The sequence below is a fragment of the Cyrtonyx montezumae genome, unplaced genomic scaffold (assembly GCF_038088225.1).
Source record: "Cyrtonyx montezumae isolate F1298 unplaced genomic scaffold, pur_monq_1.0 scaffold_30, whole genome shotgun sequence".
NCBI classification, from domain to species: domain Eukaryota; kingdom Metazoa; phylum Chordata; class Aves; order Galliformes; family Odontophoridae; genus Cyrtonyx; species Cyrtonyx montezumae.
Window position 1 is genome coordinate 15,054,717 of NW_027072035.1, and position 18,745 is coordinate 15,073,461.

Sequence of the window (18,745 nt, forward strand, 5' to 3'; positions counted from 1 at the left end):
GAGTCTGCAGGCGGCTGGAAGTACCGTGTGGCTCTAGCAGCATTTGCAGCGCAATTGCCTTTATGCAGACGGTTTCTTCCGACGGCGCCGTTTGCGGCTGGTATCGGGTCGCCGGAACTCGGGGGCACGTCGGTGCCGGTCTCAGCTCTGCACAGCACGTCTGCAGTGATGGAAACAGCTTTTTTTTTTTTTTTTTCCTCCTCCGTATTAAAGGAGAGGACAAAGTCCTATTTCTCTTGAGGATTTATTTACCGGGTTAATTGGGTGAATGGCATTGCCGCGGCACATAACGTTTTGCAGACATGAGCATATTTAACAGCAGTGTGTTGGAAACGATCATATTGATCCAACCATTTTGGATTAGCAGACCCTTACAACCCCCAGAATTTATCACAGCCTGTACCGACGTCCTCTGGTCACTATTTTAATTGGCGTGTGCAAAGCACTGTTGCTGTGGATTCGCTGTGGATAATTTATTACAGCTTCGCAGCCTGCCAGTGATCCATAAACAGAAGTGTGGGAACTGGCGATACAGACATTCATGCAGTTGGCAGATACTTATGTCAGATACTCTTTTTTTTTTTTTTTTTGAAAGAAGCAGTGTTAACAGTGTTTTCTTCTTTAGAGCAGTCTGTAGACTCTTACATTTATCTGCATATTCACGATGTCTCCTAGTTTGATCTGATCTAAAGGTCCATATCTGATGCTTCAGGCAGAAATATAGTTATGTCTGGAAACAAAGTACCTCTGTGCTGTTTTTAGATTGCAACAACAACAAAAAGAACTGAGAACTAGCAACTCAAAGGAGCAGTTTAGGAAATACAATGTGTACTTTTGTTTGCATAGAGATAGGGACAGAGCCCAAAGGTACACATCATAGAAACTTTCTAAGTGCAAGAAGGATGAAACTCAAAGAAAAACATCAACTGAAGATTAAAAAAAAATGATAACAAAGAAATCTTCTAATCAGTGAATATAAATAGTATCTCGAAGGAAGTTCTTATTTTCCATCACATAGGACTTTAACATTAGTCAATAAAGAAAAGAATACTATGGGGAATAATTCAGTTCTGGTGTCAGAACGGACTGAGTGAGGTAGTGAGTCTTCTCCACTTCTTAACTGGCAGCTCTATGAGATTTTGCTGTCGAATTTGTACAACAAACCTTTGACCCAGACCTTAATGTAGCATTCAGTTCTCCATATACTCAATTCCTCCTCAAGTAATTCAAACAAGAGGTTATGTATTTATGTAGTGCAGTGTAAACATTCAGATAATATTTAAAAACATGAATTTCTTGTTAAATAGTCTGTGTGATAAGAAGCAGGCAATGCATTTTAAAATCTGTTACAACCTTTTGTCCTAGCCTTAGTACCCTATTGCACAGTGCATTTTTTACAGCTATTTTCATACAAAATAACGTAATGTTTCACAGTTTATTATAATTTGTAATAGAAATGATGGATGGAAGAACAGTATTTTAGTCAGGCAGCATCCACATTATAGTAGTGCTACAGTGAGAAATGTACAAAAGACTGTGACTGGGTGCTGTACTTCAGATTTTCAGAGAAAACAAATGAGCATGTGGAAATGAAACTGAGGCTTAGGGAATAGTATTAGATTGTTTTATTAGAGGGAAGGCTAGGAGTCATAGGCCAGGGAGAGGGAAGATGAGTCTTGAAATGGAATTTGCAGAGTAGTAGTCAGACTTAAGGAGCCTTTAACAGTAGGAGCAATTCGTTGTCCAATGCAAAAAAGGAGGGACAGTAGGTCAGAGCTTGGCCCTTGGTATGCAAAAGAGATAGTCACAGATAAAATCAGATTGTATATATTAGAACTAAGGTAGTGGTGACTAAGAAGCAGAGCGTGAGCCGAGGAATGATCTGTGAATGTTTTCAAAGCCAAGGTCAGGTATATACCAGCCTTAGGACAGGGAGGAAGACACACACTACAATTTTGGGAAGAAAGAGGTAGAAGGTGATGAACCTGAAAACTCAACAAAATAGTTATCAAAATATATTTAGGAGTTGACATTTTCTAGATCTAAAAACTGCAGAAGGTACAGAAGGGGAAAAGAATATTTTCAGGAGAAGATGTGTGCCTAAGATCTTGATAATCAGGCTGAAAGGCATGTTGATAAATGGTGTGTGCTTCATAAAGAAAGCATCCATTAATACTTCTTGTTTCCAGAGTAGGCATCTGTGTCCCCTGACTTTCCTGACAGCTCTCATTGCTGTCCTGTTGCTTCTGTTACTTTTTATGGCAGAAAGAGGAAAAACCTAAGACAGCTGCCTGCTCTCAACTGCAGGGAAGGGACCATCTGAAAGAGGAGTGTACAGAGGCAGAGAATGAGACAGCAGAGAAAAAAAAAAAAAAAAGGAAAAAAAAAAGGGCGAGGGGATTTGAGATCAAGAGAATGAGACAGAAGAAGACAGCATAAAGAGAGGAAGAATGTGCAGAGGATGGGGGATTGGAGGTTCTTCTCTCAGCAGTCTCATAATTAGTGCGTGACCTTGGAAAGGTCATGGCACTTCTCTCTGTGACTCAGTGATCTTGCATTGAATTGTCAACAAAACCAGTGTATGGATGTAAAGACTTCCTTAGTTCCTCAGCCAAAAATAATGCAGCTATAATAATCAGCAGGAAAGGCGGATTGATCAGATAAGACTATTCACACTGAAGGTTTACTCACATTCTCCGTGAAGCTACCGTAAACATTGCAGAGCTGCACTGTTGACATTTATGAAGACACATCCAACTTCTAAATGTTATCTGCATAGATACGATCACAAAATTTAATTTGAAAAGAGAAACTTGGTAAACAAAAAAGGAAATATCAAGGAAAAAAAAATAAAAATCCTCTGAGGAATGTATTGATTCAGAAGTACACTGGTAAGAAACACCTAGTCTCAAAACAAACAAACAGACAGAAATTAAAAATAAATAAATAAATAGATAGATAGATAGATAGATAGATAGATAGATAGATAGATAGATAGATAAAGAATTATCTGAGAATTCAGAAAATTTTACACAACATTCATAAAGATTCATAAAGTATTCTCTTACTCTGTCAATATATAGTTTGTGTGCAACACTCAAACTCTCTTCCTATACTCCTTGGTTAGATGTCTAGAACTTGAAGCACAGCAGAGTCCATGGGACTTAAAACTGTGACACAAATAAGTAACAAAGATCATCATCAATGATTGATCCTATTTTCTTGTTGGGAAAGGAAGTTATGAATGAGCTCTGTTTATGTCCAGCACAAGGAAGAAGTGCTCAGCCTGTAGAATTTCTCCTCACACTGCTTCTGCTTCCTCACTTGTAATTACTTGTAATTGTGGTTGCTTACCTTACAGGGTGCCTTGAGGACATGTTTGTGAATCTTATTAAGATCCTAACATGATTAAGAACATCTGCATTACATTTAGATGCGTGTGTTGTAAGTAAATACTATTAACACAGACATTCCATTCCTGAAACTGTTCTGTTCTGTCAGAATGTAGGAAAGGAATACAGTCCAAAGAATCACACATAGATCTGAGGTGTATTTGCATTATGTAAAGAGTCTCTACATTTCTTTAAGTAGGGATGACTGCAGACTTTCTGTCCTATTCCCTGATTAAGGGAATAATGAAATATATTACAAGAATATGAAATGATAGGACAAGGGAAACAGCTCTAAAATACAGAAGAAATGAGGTTTGGAAGGGATCTTAAAGACCATGATTTACAGCCCCCATGCCATGGGCAATGTTGCCACTCATCAGCTCAGGCTGCCAAGGATGCCATCCAACCTGGCTTTGAATGCCTTGGGATATGAGACATTCACAACTTCTCTGGGTAGCATGTGCCAGCACCTCAGCATTCTCCAAGTAAAGAATTTCCTCCTAACACATGATAGAATTTTCCCCTCTTTCAGTTTAAAGCCTTTGCCCTCTGTCCTATTAATACTAGGCCATGCTAAAATCTGGACCCTCTTCTGCTTATAAGCTCCTTTTAGTAATGGAAGATTGCAATGAGGTCTCCCTAAAGCTTCCTTTTCCCAGGTTGAACTAGCTCAACATATTCAACCTTCATGGGAAAGATTCTCCAGCCCTCTGATCATCTTTGTGGCCCTCCTCTGGACCCACTTCAACAGCTCCATATGTTTCTTGTGCTAGGGGCCCCAGGCCTGGATACGTTACCCCAAATGAGACCTCATGAGAGCAGGGCAGAGGGAGACAATTCCCTTCCTGCCCTGCTGCTGCCTCACAGTTGATGCAGCCCAGGACTCTGTTGGCTGTCTGGGCTGCGAGCAATCACTGCTGGATCATGACCAGCTTTTCATATACCAGGTTCTCAGGTCCTTCTCTGCAGAACTGCTCTCATGGAGTTCTCCCAGTTTATACACATAACTCGGATTGTCCTGATCCCAGTGCAGCACTTTGTACTTGGTCTCATTGAACCTCATTAAGTTCTCATGGGCACAGTATTCAAGCCTGTCCAGATCCTGCTAGATGGCATCCTTTCCTTCTGCCTTATCAACTGCATCACTTAGTGTTGTCTGCAAATGTGCTAAATATATGCTCAATTCCACTTCATATGTCACTGGTAAAGATGTTGATGGGCACTGGTCCCAAGATAGACCCCTGGAAGACACCACTCATCTGGTGGTGGTCAGATGAGGCCACTTGCATGTGGAGCCATTAACTACAACCCTCTGGCTGTGACTATCCGTTGATCCAATCTTCAAATCCATATCTCTCACATTTAGAGATGAGGATGTGATGCAAGACAATGTCAAAGGCTTTGCACAAGTCCAGGTAAACAATGTCAGTTGCCCTTCCTTAGTTCACTGAAGCTGTCATTCCATTATATTAGTCAGGCATGATTTGCTCTTGTTTAAGCTGTGCTGGCTGTCTCAGGTCACTTCCAAATGCAAATAGATGAGCACCAAAAAGAGTTACATTAATATGTTCCCTATTCTCCCACTCACTCTTTTTTAGAAATTTGTTTTTACCTATGCTGGTGACTAACCACCTTCAGAGGGTGGTGAGTCCCTGGTGCAAGCTGCCCACAGAACTGTGGATGCCCCATCTCTGAAGGTGCCCAAGGCTGGGCTTGATGGGACTCTGGAGAACCTGATCTGGAGGATGGCAATCAGCCCATGGCATGGGAGTTGCAACTGAATGGACTTTAACATCCCTTCCAAGCCAGGATATTCTGTGATTCTATGGATTACCACAGAGATGTAAAAAAGGCCAGGCATCCTGAATGTTCTCTGGTCCAGAGGGCCTCTGAATACATTCTTTAATTCTTAATAAAGAAGTTTTGATCTTTTAGGAGATGCTCTGGTATACTCCTGAAGCCCAGAGTGTTTTGTGGGGTCTTGGAACCAGAAGTGACATTTTTTTCAACCATCTTCCAACAGAAATACTATAAAATAACCTAAAAGAAATGTTATGAGAATCATTACACTGTTAAACCATTGCATTTACTGAGTGTATTCTAGTTCATACTCATCAAGGATGCTTATGAATTATGTCATACTCTTGACTGTGGAAAAGTATTCTGCAGAATGTATACTCATCCTTTCCTTCCTCTCAGAGCCAAAATGGAGTACTAAGTTGCAGAATTTTTACTATAAGATTTCCTTTTTAATTTAACAGTTCTGTAATTTTAAGTGCTCAAATATAACACCCTTAGAGTTAAAACACTGGTGTTTAAATTTTGCCTTGGAGCAAAGTTTATAGCTTTTGAATAATGTTGTTGATTTTTATTTTAATGATGATGTTAAAATATACTTACTAATTGATATTAGTAAGAAGTATTAAACTGAACTTTTTTTTTTGTTTGTTTGGTTGGTTTGGTTTGGTTTGGTTTTGTTTTGTTTTGGCTATGGATACATTAGTTTGCTTGAGCTGTTTTGGCTGTAATTTTTTTTTTTTTTTTTTTTTTTTTATCCAGCGCTCTGTATTTTCCTGACTAAAAGCATTCCTCTGAGGTCAAATAAACATTAGTAATCAAATGCAGACCAACTTTCTCCTGTACTGCTGCTCAGAGAGGGGGATTAGTTCTGAAATATAATGCGTTACTGTATTATTAATAAAAACATTTAAACACTAAGGTCAAGGCTATTGAGGAGAAAAAAAAGTGTTTCAGGAGAATATTTGTTGCCTTCTCTTCTTGTGTGCTTTTTGTAATAAAACTGGGTTGTATTTTGTCTGTGCTGGAGAAATTGTTGTTGACAAGGCTGTGCTGCAAGTGCATAAAGCAAGGACAATGTCTTCTACATGGTTTCTTTGCAAAGACAAGGTGTGAGAACTGTGCTTGTGTTGAGTAAATGCTGTTATCACGTCTGCAGTTCCTTAGGCTTCAGCAATAGGAAGAATGCCTGAATGTGACCCTAGGCAAAAAATATGAAGCCTTAAGTATTATCTGCCCAACATTTTAGCATGTTCACATACTTCAAAATGATCAGAGAATTCCAAGTATACACTGTTGCATTCACACACGTTATCACAAGAACTCAGACTGCAGATAATTGTTTCTAAATTCAGTTCTCCAGAAAAGCATTTATAGAAAGAGCTTTGAGGAAAATGTGATTGTGTTCCTTTTATTTCTCTCTATTTTATCCTTATTAAAAGGAGAAACTATACATCTGAAAAGAAAAACATGAAGAGAAGACCCCAGTGCCATTACTTTGGGGCACTGAGATGTGGAGAATGAAAAAGCCATTGGTTTCAGTTTTACTGCCACAGTGGCCTTTTATGAGAGGGATTAGATATACCTAGAGCTGGTGCAGCATTCAGTGCTGCCCTGGACAACAATCAGGAAAGAAAGACGATAAAAATCAGTTTGTCATAAGGTTAAATCACCACAGACTAGCTAGATTGGCTTTTCAGACTGTTTTTCATTTGGGGGAAATGAGGGAAAAACAGAAATAAGGAAAGAAATATGTCTTAAAAGCTGCTTTTTTTTCATTCTCTTTCTCTTCTATTTTTTTTCCTCTTTCCTGCAAGATGTAGCATTCAGAAAACATGTTGAGAGAGTTGAGGCATTAAAAAGATCAGTCTTTGGTTGCTGAATGAAAGACTCGTGCATGTGACTCACATACTAAACATAAATCTGCCTTCAAAGCCTATTTTACTGCCTAATTATATATACACAAAATGTAGCTGTCTGTTTCAATCAAATCGTAGGAAAAAGAATAAAACTCCTCTTAAGATGCAATTTTCATGGTTTGTCATAACCTTAGAACACACACTGCTAATGCAAAAGGGAGAAGTACAGCTGCAAGGTCCAGATAAGGCACAAGGCACTAGTAATTGTTTTTCTTTTAATTATTACTTTATAAAGACATTATACCTCCTACTCGGAATAAAGAAAATTAGTGTCCTCTCTATTTTTTTTCTTTGTAAGTGCCCCCCCCCCCATCCCCCAATAACTGCTTGCCATTATGCATTTCAGGAGCAGCCAAAAGCAGCCTGCCTATTAACAAGCCTTCAGGAAGGATCTAGGAATTTCAACACTCTACAAAACTTTGTGTTGCTCTGAGCACACCATCTGAATAAAAACAAATCCAAAGTGAAAGAATGCACTGTAAAATGTAAAATAATTACTGGCAATCAGCTGTCTTGGCTACTCTCAAGCTGGACAATGTGTGTGTGCCATTTATTTTATAAGAGACAAAAATAAACTGATTTTTGCTCTTCCTTCAGTAATGTGACTGTGTATATGTGTGAGTGTATGTACAAACATACATATATGTAATGTTTTTAGTATCATCCTTCTATTCATGGCTTTTTTTAATGATTTAAACAGTAATGTTTAATAAGGCATTACTAATTTATATCCTTTTGCAGATACAAATCATTAAAATAAAATGATGTTTTAATGGCTTATCCAATATATACCTAATTGATCCTTAAAAATGTCTTACTCCAATAGCATATTTGGCTATTTCCCTAAGAGACTGAACAGAAGAGATGGACTTCACTCTGCAGATGGCTGTTCCAGCAAGAGGCACTGTCCACACTTTGCTTGGGGACAGTGCATCACCTTCCCCTGACCTAATACCTCCTTTGACTGTGTCCAGCAAAATGAGACAAATTATTTCCTTTGAGTAAGTAGCTGAGCTCATTTAGTGAGCTAGAGGGGACTATTGCTAGCTCAACTTGCAGGGAAGAAATCCTTTAATTTCTAGGAAGAGAGGGAGGAGTACAGTGCTGAACCAGCTACAGTAAATGCAGAGAACACCTCTGTTTGATCAGCATCAGAAGTTGGCAGCCAACAGTTCTGTCCCAAGCCTTCCTCCATTGCTGGTAAGGCATTGATTCTAGTAGAAGGTTCTTGATATGTACTAAAGGGGAAAAGATCAAGATAGATTGACAAAAAAATAATTAAAAAATATTTTTTCTGCCCCACCCATGGATATTACTTAAACAAACAAATAAACAAGTAAAAAACTTGCTGATCAGTGAAGTTAGTGAAGTTACTGCAAGGCCAGCAGGGCCATGATGGCGTGCCATAGTGAATGTGATCATGAACATGCACCCACGCTGCCTTTGAAGTGTGTAGTTCCATCCTCTCCATTGCACTGGCCCTAGTTTGACCTCTCAATAAGTTAGCAGGTTTGTTCAGCTAACAGAGTCTGAATCATAGAACACAAGCTGAGGACAGAAGCATGTCTCCTGTCCCCACTACCACCACCTGCCAGATGAGCTGCCAAATGTATGTTTAACTCCTAAGCCAGTCCACCTCATTCTGCCTGGAAAAGACTGAGAAATACTCAGGTACTTTGTTCTGAGTAGCAAATAAAAACTTTTGGTGTCTGGCAATAGAAACCACTTGTACTCACACAGGTGCACTAAAAATAAAATGTCTGCCTGTGTTTTCAGCGGGATTTAGCGCAGAAGACTGGCTGTGCTGTAAATTCACAACAATATTTTGCAGCAGCTTCCTCATATGGAAAAAAAAGGGGCAAAGAAATCGAGGTATTGGAATGGGGATACATGTGGACTCTCAGAGATGTATGGGAAATTCCAAGCAAATGGAGAGAAGAGATAAGCCTGCTTTAACAGCAGAGAGCTTTGGCTGCTAGATCAGCATACTAAGAGATGATGAGCTGAGCTGAAAGCAGAAAACAGTTAGGAAGACAAATGGTTTGGAAGAGTTCCACAGAATATTCTTGTCCATACCACTGACCATAGAAGAATGCTGCAAAATGTCAGGAAACTGGGAGTAGACGAAGAAGTGTTTCTTATTTTTATCTGTATATAGTTGAGCTGAGTGCAAGGTGTGTGATAAAAGAATCTGAAAGCGAAGTAAATCTCGGTATGACTTCTTCCAGACTTGAAGGAACCCAATAAAATATCACCTGTTTTCTTGCCATGTTGTCCACTGGCTTCTTCCTTCTCTGTATCTCTCAGGCATTCTGGATCACAGAGCAGGCATCCACCTACTATTAATTACAAGTCAGCAATGGGAGATCAATCAATCAATCAGTAGCCTTCTCTGTCAAGGTCTGAGGTGATGATACCCTCCTGCAAGGGGGAAATACAGGATTTCACCTATATCTCTCATCAGGAGGAGAGGACATTTCCCCCAGCTTGCAACTGCCCAGACCCAGCCCACCATCATTTCTGCATTTTGGCAAGGCTGATGCAGGATGTCATGTTTATTAGCTGGCTGTGATTCCAATAGACCACAGCAGCACCCTGCTACAGCTGGGGCAAGTCCAGGTGCTGGGAGTTAGATGTGCAGAAGGTGGAATTTGTTATGGCAAGCAATTGCTAGGCCATGGCAGAATGGGAAATGTTCCTTCATATGCTTTGCTGTTATAGTTCAGCAGCTTACGTCCATTCTTGTTGCTGAATAGCCCCTGTTTCTAAATCATGTGTTTCTCAGTGGACAGATAACTGATTATAAATCTCATAGATTCATAGATACACTAGGTTGGAAAGGACCTACAAGATCATCTAGTCCAACCATCCTCCTATCACTATCCCTACCTAACTACTAAACCAAATCCCTTAGTACCTCATCTAAACGCTTCTTGAACAGCGCTAGGGATGGTGCCTCAACCACCTCCCTTGGCAGGCCATTCCAGTGCCTGACCACTCTTTCAGAGAAAAATGTTTCCTCAGGTCTAATCTAAATCTTCCCTGGCGCAACTTGTGGCCATTCCCTCTCGTCCTGTCATTATTGATCAGGGAGAAGAGGCCCACCCCCTCCTCACCACAACCTCCCTTCAGGAAGTGGTAGAGTGCAATAAGGTCTCCTCTGAGCCTCCTCTTCTCCAGACTAAACAATCCCAGCTCCCTCAGCCGCTCCTCATAAGACTTGTGCTCCAGACCCCTCACCAGTTTTGTTGCCCTTCTCTGAACACGCTCCAGGGCCTCAATGTCCTTCTTGTAGTGAGGGGCCCAAAACTGAACACAGTACTCGAGGTGCAGCCGCACCAGAGCTGAGTACAGGGGGATGATCACCTCCCTGCTCCTGCTGGCTACACTATTTCTAATACAGGTCAGGATGCTGTTGGCCTTCTTGGCCACCTGGGCACACTGCCGGCTCATGTTAAGCTGAGCATCAACCAACACCCCCAGGTCCTTTTCCTCTCTACATTCTTCAAGCCATTCTGCCCCAAGCCTATAGCATTGCATGGGGTTATTATGGCCAAAGTGCAGGACCCGGCACTTGGTCTTATTGAACCTCATCCCATTGAGCTTAGCCCAGCTGTTCAGCCTAAATCCCTCTGAAGGGCCTCCCTACCCTCAGGTAGTTTGACATATCCTCCCAACTTTGTGTCATCTGCAAACTTACTGAGGGTACACTCAATCCCCTTGTCTAGGTCATCAATAAAGATATTAAACAAGATGGGCCCCAAAACTGACCCTTGGGAGACACCACTCGTAACAGGACGCCAGCTTGACTTAACTCCATTAACCACTACCCTCTGGGCACGGCCCTCCAGCCAGTTCTCCACCCAGAGAAAAGTGAACTTGCCCACACCACGAGCTGCCAGTTTCCTCAGGAGAATACTGTGGGAGACCGTGTCAAAGGCCTTGCTGAAGTCCAGGTAGACTACATCAACGGCCTTTCCCTCATCTACCTGTCTGGTCACCCAGTCATAGAAGGAGATGAGTTTGGAAAAGCACGACCTGCCCTTTGTGAACCCGTGCTGGCTGGGCCTGATCCTCTGGTTGCCATGCACGTACCATGTGATCTCCCTCAAGATCATCTGCTCCATAAGTTTCCTTGGTACTGAGGTCAGGCTGACAGGCCTGTAGTTCCCCGGGTCTTCCTTACGGCCTTTCTTGAAGATGGGAGTCACATCGGCAAGCCTCCAATCTTGTGGGATCTCTCCAGATAACCAGGAATTCTGATAGATGGCAGAAAGTGGCTTGGCAATCACCTCTGCCAGCTCCCTCAGCACCCTTGCCTGGATCCCATCTAGTCCCATGAACTTGTGGCAGTTCAGATGGAGGAGCAGGTCTCTGTCTCTGCTTGGATCACAGGGGGTGTATTATGTGCTCCGTCCTGGACTTCCAGGTCAGGGCAAAAAGTACCCTGAGGATAACTGCTCTGTCTATTAAAGACAGATGTGAAGAAGGCATTGAGAACCTCAGCCTTTTCTTTATCCTCCATGGTTACATTCCCCGCTGCACCAAGTAAAGGATGGAAATTCTCCTTGATTCTTCTCTTACCACTGATATATTTGTAAAAGGATTTTCTGTTCTCCTTTACTGCAGTAGCCAGTCTAAGTTCGAGCTGGGCTTTTGCATTTCTAACTTCCTGCCTGCAAATCTTGGCCAGTTCTCTGTAGTCACCCCAAGTAGCCTGTCCCATCTTCCAGAGGACATAGACTCTCTTTTTCTCTCGGAGTCTCAACAAAAGATCCCAGTTCATCCACACTGGTCTTTTTCTCCTCCAGCTCAACTTACGGGACTCCGGGACAGCCTGCTCCTGTGCCTTTAAGATTTCCATCTTGAGAAGCATCCAGGCTTCCTGGACCTTTTTAACCCTCAGGAGAGAGTCTTAAGGGACCCTTGCAACAAGTGTCCTGAATAGGTCAAAGTGTCCTCTGGAAGTCCAAGGTAGCAGTTTTGCTCGTGACCCTCTTGACATCACCAAGAATAGCAAAACTCTACAATTCCATGGTCACTCTGGCCAAGACAATTCCCAACCTTCACATCTCCTACTAGTCCTTCCCTGTTAGTGAAGAGCAGGTCTAGCAGGGCACCTCCACTGGTAGGTTCTTGCACCAGCTGTGTCAGGAAGCTATCTACCACACACATATCTCATGTCGTCACAAGTTTTTCTCCTTGGGATTTTCAGTTTGGAATTATTTGTGTTTCCATTATCTTTTTCTGATGGTGTAGCACTACAAAAAACAACAATGACAAACACCTTTAATGGAAGGGAAGTTTACAAGAATGGACAAAGAAATTGCTACAGTCTACCATGCAAAATGTAAAGACAGAGTGTAAAATATGTCTTATGTTCTTACAGTAATATCAGGATGAAACCTGGAGCATTATCTTACTGACATATATATGCACAAAGAGAAAGAAGAGAAAATATTTAAGGAGAACAGATTTTAAATACTCAGTCTCTGATAATTAGCTTTACTGACTTAAAATATTGCAGGATTTTATAACCTCTTTTTTTTTTTTCTTTCTTTTTAAATCCCAGAAGCCTAATTTGAGTTAAAGAAGAATACACTAATGCATTTTTTAAATATATAAATAAATAACAGGAGGAAAAAATCACTCCTGCAATCCAGAGAGGATTATTGTGGCTTTATCTAAAACTTCTAAAAAATGAGTTAAATAAAGGAGACAACAACAAAGCCTTAAATATAGATGAGCTGACAACAGTACAGGAGGAAAAACCCTGCATCGTTCTGAAAGCTTGCTACAGCACTGCTAACATATTTTGTTACCGTGCACTCCTAGTCCTTTGCCAAATGTCTAATTTCAGATCCGCTTCACGTGCTTTCCTTGCAGGGTTTAATGTACGTGATTAATCTTGACTCGGTTTAATACTGCTAGGAATGTGGCAATGACCTCAGCTGAACACTGGCAAAGTGATTAATGTTACATGAACTGGGATATTTTTTACCCAGAATCCTGAGTAAACACAGACATGCTGTATTCTGTTACAGACCTTTGCTCAACTGAAAATGTGCCGTGGTTTCAAAGAGTAATGTTTCAGATGCAATAAACAACATTAGAGGAAACATGGCTGTTAAAGAAAATGCTGTTTCAGGCTAAAGTCCCGGTGATCATAAAAGATATATGATGCAATAAACAAAATGAACCACAGGCAAGACAGGTCCATTCGATGACTAACCACTGATTGAATTTTCCAACACTCCTAGACATTCTGTGAGATAAAGTATTCACAAAAAGTCCCTATTAAATATAAGGTTGTCATTTCTTTTTTATTTTTATAGCGAGGTCCACGAACTGTGTGAATTTCCCCTATTGGTTGTTTGTGTTTTTGAATTTTTTATGACATGGGAAGACAGGCAAGCAGTTGCTATGATTGTCAAATGTCTTAAATCAAGTAGAGAAAATGCAATAAAACACAGTTTCCATGGCAACACATTGTAACCTAGTACCTCTGGATTATGAACCAGCTCACATCTATGATCGTTATTTGTTGACAAGCCTAAATTGAGCCTAAAAGCATTAATTTCAGTGATAAAACTGGAACGTTGATCTAAGTAATAATAATGTTAAATATTTCCAAGTTAGTGGCAGCAAATCTAGTTATGTTACCATTTACATAATGTTAATAATCTAAATGAAAACACTTTCATTCTCAAGCCTTTCAGGAAAGATGTAACAAACATATACATCTCCAAATCTGGAAACAGTAATTGACATGTGCTCTGTGCTGCAGGAGTACAATGGGAGCAATTAAACAGGATGATGTATAAGATATTATGATCAAGTAACGTCATTTGATTTGCAGGTGTTTAATAAAAAACTAGAAAAAACATATTTACACACTCATCCACTAATGCTATCTCCCTCTTCTGAACACTGCTTTCCCTCTTACTCATTGGACTTCTTTGTATGTTGCTGTGAAGCACTGAATCAGGAAAAGGGAAATGAAAGTTTTTGGCTTGATCAAAACAGACAACAGGGATAATGAGTCCATCTTGAAGTGCTTCCCTCTTACTGCTGGCAATTGCTACCTTCTTGGAGCAGGGCTTTGCGGAGCTGCAGATTTTATTTCACACGGCTTCCCATGGCCACAGCAGGGTATGACCTATTGCACATCCCCTGCAGAGGTGCTTTGCAAACCTGCAGGTGACCCAAGTTCCTGAGGTTGAACTGTCTTCAGAAGCAATGATCAGTATCCCACACATATTCCTTCCATTCTACCAAGTCTGCATGGAAGACACTGTCTACATTCTCCAGTTAATTATGATTTAGGAACTTTTATATGAACTTTTAAGGAACTCTTCTGGTGGCTTATCAATGGGCATGAGTGGATATTCATACATATTGTCACTGAAACAAAAATCCCTGCCACTCACAAGCTTTAATGTAACTTTTCTTTAAGTCTGTATGTCTTGAATATTTATTTCACATTGTTGCCAGATATTATCTCCTAAACATAAATTTCTACTCCTTGGAACTCTGGACCATAGCTCAGGGAAATCTTTAAAGAGAGTTAATAGTTATCCTTTTCATTGCAAAAAGTCAGAGGCAACCAGCTATAACCACTACAAAAGAATAATTCAATAAACATCTGTACAGAGTCTAGGAGCAGTGGCATACCCTAACATCTATCAGTAATGCAACAGGAGCTCTAATTCTGACCACTGTTGTGCCTTACACATTTTGACATTTTCTATGGTTTGAAGAAAAATACAGAAACGGCTTTCATACAAATACAGCAAGGCTGGAATTTTGTATTTTAAGGATCATAGAAATTCCTAGTTGTTCTTTGGGTGTCTGAAGTTCAATACTGATTCCTTAAAGTGGACAAGCTAGTTACATCTGCTAGTTACATCTGGAAAATGTTGTGCAGACTGAAGACTCTTACAAACAATTCAGTGATTTACTATTGTGCTTGAAAAGAACTTTCAGTACTGAGGGAACAAAATAATATTTGAACATGAGAGGCATACAGTTCTTTTTACTTCTGCCTACCATAAATACTCTTAGAAACGAGGTGAAGAATTTACAATTAATCACAGTCATTCTAGTGTGGGTTCTGTTAGACCATGGCTTTTCTTTTTTTTTTCTGTAAGGTACAAGAAGAGAAGAAAGTGTGAAAGTAGAATCTGCTGCTTACAACTGAATTAAAACCTATTTCTCCTGACCTTCTCTGTTTTGAACAGTGTACACTGCCTGAATCTCATTGTTTCAGAGAGAGTAAGCACTGCACTTTGATTGTGCCTTTCCTACAGGTACCTTCCTTGGGTGTTGTGTGGACTTGTGTGGACAATTATTGTTTGTGGACATTATTCCCTGCAGCGAATAATTGCTGAGATGTGCTCTACTTTCCACAGAAGGAGTCCTATTGCCCTGTGTTCTGATGCTACATTGGATCTCAATACCGTTATTTTCTCCATGTGCTGCACTTTCTCTGAAGTTTGCTAATTATAAAGAGATTCTGGAGATAAGCAAAGATAGAATTTTTTGATAGAATCTGAATTCAGTTTGAAGGTGAATTCTGATATGTGTTCTTATCTATACCATCACTCCCGTAATCCAAAATGAATCATAGAATCACTGAATGGCTTGGATTTAGAGGAATCTTAAAGCCTATCTGTCTATTAAAGCTTGTTAAAGTTAGAAATTGTGTGTTTAGTAGCTTTTTTTTCTATTTTGATTTGTGTTCCTTGTTTGCTACAGTGTCTACAGAAAATGGTAGATAATGCTATGAATCATGTGTTCTTTATAAGCAAAGAAGGGGGAGATGTGGGAATGCTGCCTGGGGACTTTGCAAGTCCCAAGGCTGGTGAAAACATCTGACTCCTGAGCATGAAACTCCATGTGAGATAACCAAGAGTAGAAGAAACAAAGGATGTGGTGGAGGATCATTGGGTGCCTCACTGTTGGTTACTGCTTTGCTATGTGCATAGTGATAAGAATTCTCAAAACACATACTGCTTTTTACCAGGATAGTTAACCAGTGAACTGTTAGTGGAAAAGTACTGTCTGTAGGCAAAAAGGTATAAGAGACCCTGTTCACAATAAAAAACCTTCTTTCTCTCTGACTCTTTGACTGAATCCTGGCATCCATGTGGTCTCCGAATCCTGGCATCCATGTGGTCTCCCTGCCACATCTATAGTTTATTCATTTCTTACCCCATCCAGCCTGGCCTTGAACATCTCCAGGGATGGGGCACCCACAGCATCTGTGGGCAGCCAGTTCCAGGGCCTTACCACCATCACAGCAAATCTAATATATTTAATCAAAACCAACCCTATTTTTACTTTTTTTTTAATGCAAATTACCCCCTTGTCCTATTACTAGATAAAGAACCTGTCCCCAAAATGCAGGTAGATATACAGAAGTAGAAAGAGATAGATGGATGAAGATACATGTTGTTACAGTTCTCAAGACAGTACTATTTTCAAGCACAACTGTGATAGTCAAACTTCAAAGCCTATTTGAATTACATAACTGTGTCTTTCTTTCAACTGCATTGCTAAGAAAACAGTTTAGAAGAAATAGCTGAGCTTGGAAAGATCAGGAACAGGCATTCTTCACAACAAACTAGGCTAATGTAAACTTTAGGGTGATTCTTTGACTCACTCGGTTTTGCTGGAAGGAGGTACTTATGATTTTCTGTGCTCTTCAACAGTATTAGCAACCATGGAGTTTAGTTTCAGTGATGGTAGTTGAAACATTCTACAAGGATCTAATGCTTCTTTTCTTTTTTTTATATATGATTTTTCCAAAGAGTACTGTTCTCAAAGTCAGTAATGGCTTAGGAATAAAATGAGGGACATAACTGTAGATTGGAAAAGCAAAATAATGCCTCCTATACCCATTAAATTCCTAATTAAGTCTAATTGGTCTAAATAATCTGCAAAAGCCAGTGCAAGTCTTATGTGGGTTGTGTTACTTATACAGAATGGTTTATTGTTGGTATATCTGTCCTTCTAAAGAGATGATTTGCAAAAGTGAAATGCATGCTTGTATTTTCATAGGAATAAAGCAAAATCCGCAAGAAAGCTTCAGGCTGTTTATTTCCAAGCCCTGAAGGGCCAGCACCATCTACTGAAGCCTTTATTCTTCCCTCAGTGTGCAGGCCTGCTTCACAAGAGGTACACTGTTTTCCCAAAAGCTTATGACATTTTCAGTTACTCTAATGCATTTGTGACTCACAGACTGTAGGGATATCTTGCACTGGAAGCAAAGTTTTTTTGTCCTTTGTTTTTTTCTTTTTTTTTCTCTGCATTTTGCTAACAACATTTCTACTCTTCTGCAATTAATTGGCAGTTATGTTGGATTTAGAAGGCAAATGATGGTATTCACCTAGAAACTAGTGAGAGCACTTAATTCTTTAACTCCATTTCCACAGAATGAAGAAGTACCTGTTGAAGACAATCTGCAGCGTTTGTGCTTCTGAGCACGCCTTTAAGGAAAAACAAAGATAAAAGAAAAAAGAAGAAAAAAAAAAAAAAAGAAAGAAAACAGAACTCTCTCTTGCCTTGGGAATAAAAATAAAGCACTTCAGGTAGCTGAAATTGTAGTCTATTCAGATTAGGTGGGCAAAGAAAGGCTGCACTCATGCCATGCCCTTGTTATAATTCCTCTTATCATTAGCAATTCTATTCCACTCTTACTTGATTATGCAGGGACACATTAACTCAATGGCAAATGAATATGCAATGCAAAATACTCCCTCAAATGAAAATGAAACAGTTGCTGATATTGAACACAAGGAAGTTTCTCATACGCCTACCCATTTACTAGCAAGGAACTACCAGCCTCCTTGACAAAATCTGACTTTCCAACAGCAAAAATAGCACTAATCTGGCAAATACTATGGAAATTATACCTTTCTCATCTCCTTGAATGAAATCCAATATTCAGTAAACCCTTTACATTCAGACTTAATACTTCACTGACATATTTTTAAAATGCCATATTTCAATGTTAGAATTAAAGTAAAGAGCAAGAGTAGATAGCATGTACACACTGGGCCAGGTTGTTGGACCTATCAACAAATCTCAGCCACAGGGGTGCATGACTTTGCCAGAAGCTTATCAGCTCTCCCAGATCAGTTCAAAACAGCATTAAATAAAACTCCAGCACCCTCCAGGGTTGGACAGGTAGCAAAAGAATGAACTTTCAGCATATACTTTTAGAATTTCCTTTCTGCTCATCTTTCTCAGGAGTAGAAAGCGTCATCTGTATGAGAACAAGATCAAACAAAGCAAACAAATAAAATAACAACAACAACAACAACAAAAGATTAAAGGTCACTCAGATCATACACCAAAAGACATATACTGGGAAACTACTTGTATATTTTCAATTTTGCTGTTTTTCAATTTTCAGTTTTCATTTTTTGGACCAGGAAGAAGTCCTTATCACATTGTTTTTTAGAGATACATTGGACCATTTCTAAACATACTGCTTTATCTATATAGTCTGTTGTATTAGGTGATGAAGGGGCGCTGACGGGATGTGATATATAAAAATGACTTTAGTTAATACCTTTTATTAGAGTGAAGGTCTGGGTGGACAAGAGGACCTATTATGAAGTATGAGTTTCA